The 12115-nt window shown below is 36.0% G+C and overlaps 1 long non-coding RNA gene and 1 pseudogene across 3 annotated transcripts; both read left to right on the forward strand.

The window, feature by feature from the left end:
- The first annotated feature begins 260 nt into the window (after window positions 1-260).
- On the forward strand, window positions 261-4020 carry LOC145579067 (uncharacterized). Of its 3 annotated transcripts, XR_014098992.1 has the most exons (5): window positions 261-572; window positions 1884-2159; window positions 2401-2617; window positions 2716-2769; window positions 3600-4020. It is a non-coding gene; the product is annotated as an uncharacterized LOC145579067 (long non-coding RNA). The 3 variants fall into 3 exon arrangements; XR_014098991.1 differs by having other exon boundaries at window positions 2401-2769; XR_014098990.1 differs by having other exon boundaries at window positions 2401-4020.
- Window positions 4021-7944: 3924 nt separating this feature from the next.
- On the forward strand, window positions 7945-8634 carry LOC145580537 (18S ribosomal RNA; annotated as a pseudogene).
- Window positions 8635-12115: the final 3481 nt, after the last annotated feature.

The following is a 12115-nucleotide window of genomic DNA, read 5'->3' on the forward strand; positions in this document are numbered from 1 at the left end:
CGCGTTAGTTACAACTAGAGTATTAGTAACTGGCATAAATAGTGCTGGTTACAAGTAAAATAGTATTAGTAACTGGCATAACTAAGGTCAGTTACAAGTAGTAGGTCAATGATAGGCTGACCAAGTACTAGTAACGGGCTCAATGAAGGCAGCTCCAAATAATAAGTCAAACTTTGTTGACCTTATTACTTGTAATGGACTTATTTAGGTCGGTTACTAATTTCACTCTTTTTATTTTGGAAATTATTAGAATATTTTGCGGCTCCGTGCTTCCTCCTTCACCTTCAATATTTTTCCCCATTTTTTCACATAAACTCACAACTTCTTTCTCCTCTAGAAGTGCTCTAAAATTCCTCTAAAGCTTATTCATCAAGAATAACATCAAGGTATGCTCTCAATCTCCACCTAATTTATAAATTTTTGATTAATTTTACTCGATTATTTGATAACCTTCATAGCCGATACTTCCTTCGTCATCACCATCACCGACTCAACACCTCTGGTCGTCTTCGCCTTGCTCCGACCGCCTTCTCATTCTGCCGGAATTATTCTTCGCGTTTGTCTCTCTCAAGGTTACTTTTCTCATTTTACATTTTCCTTTTTTGAGTAATTTAGTTTTAGGGTTCTTCAATTTCATAATGTCCTGAATTCATTTGTTGATGTTCGATGTTGATTTATATTGAAATGTGGACTGATTTTGCCCAAATTGAGGTATTTTATGCAGTTTAGGTTTTTTTTTTTTTTCAAGTAATCTATTACTATACGGATATACAAACTATTAGTTTCTTTGCATTACGTTTCTGGAAATTTGAATTAATTTTTTCTTGTTTTCTATTAGGATCATGAAAGCAAAATGAATAAGTAAATATTGAAATTTTGAATAGTAATCTAGAAATCGATGTATATTTTCCTAACAATTGTATGTATGAAGACAAATATTTTGATGTAGAATATAGGCAAACTGTCAGAAGATTATGAGAATTTGTATGTTATACAAAAATTTTAGAAATATTCCTACTTTTAATATAGGCTGGAAAATAGAGGATGATAAAACCATTAGGATTTTGTCAGATATCTAGCTAGCTATGTGATAAATATTGATTGAAAATATAATCGTAATATCAATAATGAAATTCCGAAGTTAATGAATTTATCAATCTAGACTTAATGTGCAATGTAAATCACGTAGCTTCAATCATGCTGGTGATCAACACTAAAATTGTTGTCTAAGATGTAACTTTATCGGTTTTAACATAGATGCTATGTTTTAACTTTAACTCGAGCTAATTCATAGGCTCGTCAATATATTCTTGATTTTAACATAGATGCTATGTATTTGGTGTTTGGGAACCTTTTTTTCTCTTAAATTTCCTGAGGGAATGAACACTAAAACAATAATTCTTTTCTCGCTTTTTTTCTTTTCTGTTTTGGTAAGTGTCTTGTTAGGACCGGTGGCTTAGCTTCATGGTACAAGTGAATTCCTCTGATTACATTGCTCTTGTACACTAGATTGCAGTTTGACTTAGTGCTGATGTGGTAGTAGATCTTCTGATGTGACTTAGATTCACTTAGTTCCGATGTGGTAGTAAGTGTTTGACATTGGCATTGCTTGTTTACACTAGACTACCTATGTACACTAGCAAAATTTTGCATTGAATTTTTTTTTATCATGTATACTAGACTACCAAGGTTATCAAATAGATGGAACTTGTATATGCAAATCTAGCATTGATTTCTTATTGCTTGTTCGTTGTTTGATTGTCTTTGGCCTTTGTTCTTAGTAGTTGTGTTGAGTGAAAGTTGTTACTCTTTTATATGACTGTGACACTGGACTTAAGATTTCAATAAGGTTTGATCTTTTCTTTTCTTTGATGCTGATCTAGAATGGAAATTACCTTGCAATAAATGAGAGCTACAATATAATTGATGCAGTATCAGATGCCTTTCAGAAAGGTGAGTACAATAGCTCAACTACCAAAAACGTTTCAGCCCACCAATTGCTCTGTCCTTAAGGCAGTGAAGGGGAAGAAATATGAACTTGTCTATGAAGTCGATGATCTAATTGTCAAGATCAATTATTATGTCATGGAAGGTGGATTTGATAGCATCACTACAAACCTATTATAAGAGTGACTATGACAACTTCGACTAACTATGGAGTAAGACTTGACTTTGCTTCAGACTTTTATATTTATTATTATTGCTTTTGCTTTTGTAATAACTTTCAGGAATTCATTATTCATTTCTCTATGGTTATAAGAAAGTGGTTCTTCATCATTACAGTTATGCTAAGAACATTGAAATCCAAATTCGGTTTTCTAACATTATATTGATTTTTCATGCTAATTTCATACTATGTTAGGTATGATACATGATTTCGTTGTCTATCCCCTGTTACAGAAACCTATTTATGAAGTTGAAAAACACGCCAGCAACATGAGCCTCGTTCATCCTGGTCAACTCATGCAGCTCATTACCCAGTCTTTTATATCTTTCAGCTTAGTACTAAGACGATGAAGGGTGTTTTGATTGATCATCAACATTTAATCTTGGTTATTTGTCTTCTACAAGCCCTTTGAAGCTGTAATCTATCGACTAAAAGGCACATAGATGATGAGTATGTACATTAAATTCCTAATACTGTATTGCTTCCCTCTGTTATACAGGAATTTCTTATGAAAAATTTGGTATCTATTTTCCCTCTTGAATTTGTAGAAAGTGAGGATGGTTTCATAGGATACTTTGTGCTCTATATCTTAAGATATTAAGGTTAGTCCCATCTATCATTCTTTGTACAAGTATATCCTATCATTTGGAGTATATACTTGTATAGTTTTATGTTGCATCTTCCTTAATTATTACAATAATTTTCTCTTACTGAGGTGAATGCTCTTGGGGTTAGGCTCTCAACTTCCCTATCATTGTAACTCTTGGTAGAACTTATTATGTGTGTCTTTGTTAGATGCATCTGGGGTGGAGTTCCCTCACTCCCATCTAACTTGATTAATTTCATTTTATAATTCCTTGCATTGGCCTTGTAATATTCTGAAGATTCAAAAAAATAAGAAATCAATTTGTTTTTATTGTTGAAACTTTTTAAAATTTCCCATGAGCTAATTAAGATTTTTGAGATTGGTCTATGAGGTTACATTTAACAGGTGGTGGATTTTGGATATATAATTTAGCCAATTTAAAATGATGTGATTGTTTTTTTTTTTTTTGATGATATTAAGTGGAACATATTGGTATTTTGCATTTCTTATTCCTTATTTCCCTTGGTAGAAGAATGCTATTGTATCTTGCATGACAAATAGAGGATATAATGTTTTTCCCGTATAAAACAAGTATATGATAAATAATAATTTTTATGTGTTTTACAAGCTCTTTAGAAAGTTCTTTGGGATATTTGATGGTCTCTTATTTGGATTAATTTCTATTTTAACAATGCTAAGTCTAAATATAGCCCAAGTCAAGTGATATGATATTGTAGTACAACTTCTGTAGAGTAAATTGTACTATGACAATTGTATATTGTGACAATTTTCTAATGAAACATGCTCGAAATAGTTTCCCAAGGTCTAAACATCACAATTTTACAGGTTGCTTGTACTCAATCTGTAACTGCCGCTCTCATTGTTAATTAAGTTGTTGTTGTCGCTTCTACCTCTGTTGCTGTACTGTTGTCGCTGCTGCTTCTGTCGCTGTTGTCACTGCTGCTAATACAATTGGTGCTATTAATTATGCTACCTTGTTGCAATTAATATTAATCTAACCATTGTACAATTGATCAGGATCAAATAATTGTATTATAATTATTTGGAGTACGTGTTTTGTTTGTTTAGTAGTAGCAGGTTTTAACCCATTTAACGATGGGTCATTCGATAGGATATACTACCAAATAATTGTATTCAAATCAAATATTTTAAAAAAATAATATATTTATTAATCTCGGGAATGCAATCCTTCTCAAAATTTTCATCAGTACCCCTTTCATTTTTATCACAGTGTTCTGTATTCTCAATATCAACGTCATTATTGATGGATGACCTACTAGTTGTAGGAATTATTTTCTCACCGTGCCAATACCAAATGGGATAATTTTCCATGAACCCACGGCAAAATAAATGGTTTTCTACCACACTAATCCTTCCACTTCTTCACATTGTTGCAATCACGACAAAGGCAAAAGATTGTTTTCCCTTTAGTAGTCCTCTGGTAATCTAAAGCAATTCTATAAAATTCCTCAATCCTATTCAAGAACTCAGGTTGAGTTCGATTTTCAACATACATCCAATCGCGATTCATTTCTAACAACAGATTATAGAAAAAACAAGCATATAATTATTTGCACATGTTGATACCATAATACATTACTTAATTGTGAAAAATGATGATGCACACTATAAATAATATAAACACATGTACACCATATAAAATTTCAGTCATACATCTTTTATATAATTTTGATGAATGAATACAAATGTAATTAAGGTAAAAAAATTATACCAATTTGCCTGAAAAGCCACAAAATGTGAGCAATGTTGTTGAAACCGCTCCAAAGTAAATGAAAGCCACAAAAATCTCTACACAAGGAGAAGAGATGTATAACAGATTAGCAACAACATCACTTTTTTTATGTCCAGTAGGAAAAAAGAAGAGTAAATTAAGATGACAATAGAAAGATGCATGTAGAGCAATGAGAGAGTGACAGACTTGACAACTGAAAACCGAGAAAGAGACCATAACTGCCAAAAACTAAGTAAGACATACCTCTTTTATAAATCAGAACAAAAAAATTGCAAAAACGATGTATAGAGATGAACAGAAAGCTCTTGAGCACATGTTACAACACTTGTTTAAATATTATTAGACGCATAAAGCCATATTATTTACAAACATTTACATCAACTTATGAATATCCCGATTTCCTAAGCAGTTATAACCCATATACTTGATAGGAATGGTGTCCTTCGAACAAATGTATTATTCCGATAGAGGGTTTGAAATTATTAGAAAGCTAAATATTCAGTGAGGTCAAGTGATCGGAATACCTAGTTAGAGGTCGCTTCCGATCAGTAATATTAATGTATAATTAATATTACAGCTTAATCTTGACTGGACCCTTCAAGTCACACCCAAGCAAATTAACGATCCGTCACGACGAATTAATCCAAAAGGAATTATTGAATCACTCGAGTAATATGGACATAGACGTCGGATATCGAGCTAGGAGCGTCGAGACCGAGCGTCGCAAGTCGAGTTGAATTAATAAAACAATGAGACGGTAAAAATCAATTAATCAACAATTACCAAAATACCCCTAACATCGGAATGCCCCGAGCAAATCGAGTGCTATGGGATCAAGCTGCTAGCATGGCAACTAGCATGCGCGCCCCACCATGTCGAGGCTGCTAGCAGCACTGGCTGGTGCGCAGCGCAGCGAGCTAGCATGCACATGCTACCGTTGCTAGCATCGCTAGTAGCGCATGGTTAGCAAGCATGCTGGCGCGCACGCAAGGCTAGTAAGATAGCAGCACTAGCGAGCTAGCATGCTAGCAATGGCGCGCAAGGCCTCGATCAGCAGCCCGCAAGCATGCGAGGCATGCTAGGCCGAGGCAATAGCCCGGGCAAGCTGGCGCCCAGCCAGCAGGCCCAGCCGAGGGCACCCAGCACCAGCAAGGCGGCCTTGGCGCCCAAGGCCAGGCGCACCAGCTGACGCTAGCTGGTTAGAGCCGAGAGAATGCAAGGGAGGCGGTTTGGGAAGCTTGGGGAGCAAGGCTTTGGTCCCCCCCCCCTTGTGGTCCTTACCTACTCTCTCCCTCCTTTCTTGACACTTGTTGATTAATTATTGCATTGTTTTTTCTTTTGATTTTAGATTTTAAAATAAAATGGAAAAAGGAATTTTTACCAACTCTCCAACATTGATGGGAGAGAGGAATGTTCATGGGAATTCTCTATAAATACTAAAGTATTGGGATTTGAGAAACCCACTTGATTTGAACTCAATAAGGCATCTCCCAAAGTGAGAAAACCTTTAAGTTCATAAAAACTCGAGTAATCTTATTTTGGCCTAGTTCTTCTAAATTCCGAGTAAGGACCGGACGAGTCGTTGTTGCGGGTGGATTTCCGTTGGAGGTTGTCGCACTTGCAAAACTTGTAGCTTTCGAAGTAAGAGCTCATACAGGGAGCGAAGCACGCGCCAAGGGTAATATTGTCTTTCTCCTTGTCTTATTAATTATACTTATTAGTTATATTAATTGTGAGCGGATCTTGGGGTCGGGTTTTATTTCCGCGGAAAGTCAGACTTTCCGAAACCTAAGAGTAGTATCGGAGCCTTGCTCATTTATTTTTGTAACTAATATTTTCAAGGTGTTAAAATGGCTTTAATTTCTGGTTGTGGTTGCTAATTAGATTAGTAGCTCGATTTTATTAATTTTAATCTTGTTTTAATTAGAATTTTGGCTACCGAACCCAGATTTTCACCCAAGACTAGTGAATTTTGGGTGGAAACGACATTCTGGAAAAGATTCAACCCTTTGAGGATTGTGAAAAAGCCAAATTCTACCCAGAAATGCCTGTTTTGAGGGATTTTTTCGTTTTGACGAAAAATTTTAAATCTTTTAAACCTTGAATCTTAATGGCATATTAATTGTGATTATGTGTTTGGTTCTTTCCTTTAAGCTTCTGCAATTTTAGACCAATTTTGAGCATGATTACTATGTAGTAATTGGTGCTTAAATGGCTGGCTCATTTTTCACATAAACTTGAAAATTCACATTTTTGCAAATTAATTGCTTCAAGTGTGAATGTTTATGGTGATTTTGTGATTTTGAGTCCCAAAATGTGTTAAAGATTCAATCTTTAATTATTTATTTGGTTGGATCTTGACTTACTAGATTCCATGATTGAACTTTCTTGATTTAACCATTTATTGAGTTAATTAAAGTCATAAAGTTTCAAACTTGTGATTGAAATTTAATTAATCTTCATATTGGAAGATGTAATTTTTTCAAAGATTCACAAGTTGAAGTTGGAATTTTTAATTGAATATTTATGTTATTGTTCCAACTCCCTTTAAATTTTGTCAAATCTCATGATTAATTTATGTTGATTAAATTAATAGTGAGAATAGCCGTTCATTTTTGTAGCATCAAGTTGAACCAAATTTTATTTAAAAGAATAGTTCTTGGATTAATTTGGTTTGTGCACTTAAATGAATTTATTAAGTTGGGCTTGTTTTATTTTCATTTTGCTTAAATGTTGATTCTAAAATCAATTTTATGTCACACAAAAATCGGGAAATAATCCCGAGGCACATGCACACAAACCGAGGCACAATAGCCACGAGCATCTCTCGGCTAGCTGGGCTGCTCGCGCAGCCCACATGTGGCTTCCGAGGGATGCGGGCTGTGCGCTTGGTGCGGGCAATGCTGGTGCAATGTGTGCGAGCGGTGTGTGCTGCCTTGGTGCACGAGAGCCATGTGCGTGATAGCCGTGGCACAGCAACAGTTGTTGCGGCCATGGCGCGCTGCATGGTGCGAGGGCTAAATGTGCATGGTACATTGCTCGTGTAGCAATGTGGTGCGATGCATGGTTGCGATGTGCATCTAAGAGATGCATGAGCTTACGCAACAAGGCTATTATGGCCGTGACTTGTTGTGTGAAAGTTCACTAATGTGGTCGGTGTAACGCTCAAGCGACATCATAACCCACTCCCACGTTCATTGAGCATCGAGTGGTTGAGCGAGTAGTGGTCTGAAAGACGAACAACTGTGAAAGCATTTGCTAAGGATGTTTTCATTAATCAAGAACGAAATTTGGGGGCTCAAAGATGATTAGATATCGTCCTAGTCTCAACCATAAACGATGCCGACCAAGGATCAGCGGATGTTACTTTTAGGACGCCGCCGGCACCTTATGAGAAATCAAACTTTTTGGGTTTCGGGGGGAGTGTGGTAGCAAGGCTGAAACTTAAAGGAATTGATGGAAGGGCACCACCAGGAGTGGAGCCTACGGCTTTATTAGACTCAACACGGGGAAACTTACCAGGTCTAGACATAGTAAGGATTGACAGACTGAGAGCTCTTTCTTGATTCTATGGGTGGTGGTGCATGGCCGTTCTTAGTTGGTGGAGCGATTTGTCTGGTTAATTCCGTTAACGAACGAGACCTCAGCCTGCTAACTAGTTATGCAGAGGTATACCTTCGTAGCTAGCTTCTTAGATGGACTATAACCTTTTAGGCCACGGAAGTTTGAGGCAATAACAGGTCTGTGATGCCCTTATATGTTCTAGGCCGCACACGCGCTACACTGATGTATTCAACGAGTCTATAGCCTTGACCAACGGGTCCGGGTAATCTTTGAAATTTCATCGTGATGGGGATAGATCATTGGAATTGTTGGTCTTCAACGAGGAATTCCTAGTAAGCGCGAGTCATCAGCTCGCGTTGACTACGTCCCTGCCCTTTGTACACACCTCCCATCACTCTTACCGATTGAATGGTCCGGTGAAGTATTCGGATCGCGGCGACGTGGGCGGTTCGCCACCGGCGATGTCGTGAGAAGTTCACTGAGTCTTATCATTTAGAGGAAGGAGAAGTCGTAACAAGGTTTCCATAGGTGAACCTGCAGAAGGATCATTGTCGAAACCTGCCCAGCAGAGCGACCAGAGAACATATTTATCATGAACAGGGAAGTGGCGAAAGCCCCTTCCCCAAGTTAGGGAGGTGCTCCGCCTTGGTGGGGCATCTTCTCTGTAATACCTCGTATTTTTGTACGTATTTTAATTAAAATAAGTATTTTGAGAAGTATTTAATTAAATTGAAATATTTTATTTAAAGTATTTAAATTATTCATTTTAATGAGTTTGGAAATATTTTATAAAAAGGAAAGTTTATTTAATTAATTATTTTATTTAAGTTGGGATTTAATTTAGGAAAGTTTTATTTTAGTAAAGTTTTATCAGGGAAGTGATTAGGAAAGATTAAAAAAGGAAAGTTTAGGAGAAGGGTTTTTAGAAAAAGGGTATAAATATTCAACACTTGAGGCAAATCAAACTTTGCCCAGAGTGGAGAAACCCCAAGGTAAACTTCTCTCCCTTTTCTCTTTATTTTTCTTTTCTTTTTCTTTCTCTTTTTCCCCTTTCCCCTTTTCGGCTTCCCCCTCACCGCCGGCCACCACCACCACCGGTGGGCCGTAGGCGCCAGCCACCAGCAGCACCAGCCTGCAGCTGGCGACAGCCGGCAGTGGTGGGCGGCTAGCCACCTTTTTCGAACAAAAAAAAAATTAAAACTTTGTTTTAAAAACTAGTTTAATCCTAGATCTAATTGTTAATTATGAGTTTTGTAATTTGATTTTTTGATGTTTGATTATGAGTACTATGTAAATTAATTTTTAGATTTTATTTTTAATTGAAAAGCCCCAATTTTTGAAACCCTAATTTCTTGAATTATGAATTATTGAAGGATTATGATATATAATGGTGTAAACCTTTGATTAAAGTGTTTTAAGGCTAAATTACAGCAAGTTTTCATTAAAATATTATGCTGGAATTTTAGGTAGTGCATTGAAAATCAAGTTTCTTTAAGGAATTTCAATTACCCATTAATTGGGATTAAAGTATGATGTTTTAAATATAATTTTAGCTTATTTTAATTAAATTATGAGGGGTTTTATAATAGTATATATTGCTGGAAATTTGTGTAGAGAGGATTTTAATACTCTTCTATGATTTTAAATTGTAGGAGATTTCGAAATGAGTGATTTCTATTAATTTTGGCGATATAAAGATCGTATTCAAGGTACCAAGGAATAAATTATATGTTGGTGCCTTAGTGAACTTAATGTGTTTTTAACACCGAGGGATAGGATTTGTGGCGCTTTATGCGTTTATGGTGTCATTGGTACCGAGGTAGAATTAAAAAGGGTTCAACATTAAATATTATGTGGTCACTGATTATTCAAAAGTTAAATTGGTACTTTTGATTGTTTGAATAATTATTGTTGATTGAATGATTATGGTTTGAGAGTCACCACCAAGTTTCATAATATGTAAATAACGTAAAGTGAAAGAGAACGTATATACCATGAGTATATACATATGGGGGGAGTTATGTGACTTTATATTTGATCATAACTTCTACTGGAGTATAGGATGATGTACATTCCTTTTATTATTATTATGCGCAGAAATTCCGCCACTTACGAGTGGTTATTGATGCTGGCACGGTTAGCTCCCGTGTCAGTAACCTCAATTTATTTGAGGGAGGTTAGTGGGAAACCCGTTCGATGCGTAGTCAACGCTAAATAAATTATGTAGTTGTCTAGTGAGAAGTTTTGTTGACTGTTGTATGCTTGAAAAACAGGTGTAACAAGGTAAGTTGTGTGTTGATAGATAATTGCATGTTAGTGTGTTAATTACGCTTATGTACTCAACTTTGCTGATTGTGTGTGTTTTGTGTGTTTGTTGGCCTTGTCTTTATCTTGGCCCTATGATGACCCAATTTTAATGGAGAGTAGCGGAAACAAGTAGAGAGAAGCTTTTCAGGTGATGAATCATATTCATGAATGGGCATGAGTGAAGAGCGAATCATGCTAGTTTCTATAAGTGTATGATGTGTTTAATGCTTTAATTATTTATGATATTATTATTATGCATGACTAACGCAAAAGTTTTAAAATTGGTTTGTTTTAATAAGGGCCCATGATGGGTCCAAGTTGTAGGTCGATTTTATTTTACTTCGTTTGACTTTGGTTTGACTTTACTTTCGTTGATTGACTTTTCAAGTTAACTTGTTTTGAATGGTTTTGAAATTAGTCTTCCGCTGTGTGTCTTTGATAGTTGCCTTAGCCGTTTTCACGGTGGCGGTAATGTCTTAGATATTCCTATTTAAAGTTTTAAACAGGGCAAAACAGGTATTTTAAAAGAAAGGAATTTCTAGGGTTTTACAAAGTGGAATAAAAAAAAATAAGGACCGAATTTTTTTTTTATTTTTGGGAAGGTCCGAAAAAAATTTTAGGGGGGAGGGCCGAAAATTTTGGTCTTCTTTCCTATTTAATTTCGAAAATTAAATTAAAAAGGAGTCAAAAATATTTTTTTTAGTTTGTTCATTTTGCAGGACAGCAAGGATTAAGGTAAGTATTATGTGTTTAAAGCTTTTAAAAGCATGTTGGTGAGAATGGGTAGGAAAGAATTCAGGCATATAAGTTAGAAATAATCATGTTCTTGTATGCATTAATATTTAGGTTATGAATGTTTAATCATGAATGTATTGCTTGAGGATATGTATTTATGTGTTTAGAAATAAGAAAATTGTTTGATTGAATATTGAACCTATTTCATGCAAGAACTGTATTATTTTGTTTTCTTTGGGAAAGGGAATTCTTTTCTAAGCCTTTTCTTTACAGGATGCCGAATCTTCCTAGTAGATACACCGAACTAGGCACTCTCACTAAGAAACCTGATGAACATCCCTATGATTACGTTCAAAAGATTCGCATTTATTGTTCCTATAGGAGTAATGTTTTAAGGGACAAAGTTTTTGATAGCCCTGATCGTATATCAGCTATGATTGTCCGTTGCTTGCCTGATGAGAGCCTCCTTATTATGCTGTCAAATCCAAATTTTCTGATTTCTATTTACCAGGGGACATCCCGAACTACTACAAATATAGGGACTATTGGACAATGGTACCCGGATTACAGATTTTTGATTTCCTATCTTGTTAAGGTCGAGAAAGCCCATTGTCGACAACTCCACCTTCCATACCATGACTATTATTTCGAAAATCCAGTGGGGCAAAATCCCCCTTCTCCTAGTCATCAGTCAGGGAGTTCTTCTTCTTCTTCTTCTTCACAGGGTGGTCAAGCAGGGAATGGAGAGCAAGAGGAGGAAGATAGTTCAATCATGGAGATTTCTAATCCAAATCAACCTCCAACTCCAGTCATTATAGAAATTTCTTCTTATGAGGAGGAAGAGGGAGAGTTCGTGCAGGTAGAACCTGAACCAGAGTCACCTGAACCAATGGAGGAGGAAGATGATCCTGATTTCGACCCTGGTAGCTACAAGCAGTCGGCAGACAAGAAAGAGAACATCCGAAAGGATTAGATTTTTATA

This window comes from Chenopodium album, chromosome 14 (genome assembly GCF_948465745.1).
Source record: "Chenopodium album chromosome 14, dcCheAlbu1.1, whole genome shotgun sequence".
Taxonomy (NCBI): domain Eukaryota; kingdom Viridiplantae; phylum Streptophyta; class Magnoliopsida; order Caryophyllales; family Amaranthaceae; genus Chenopodium; species Chenopodium album.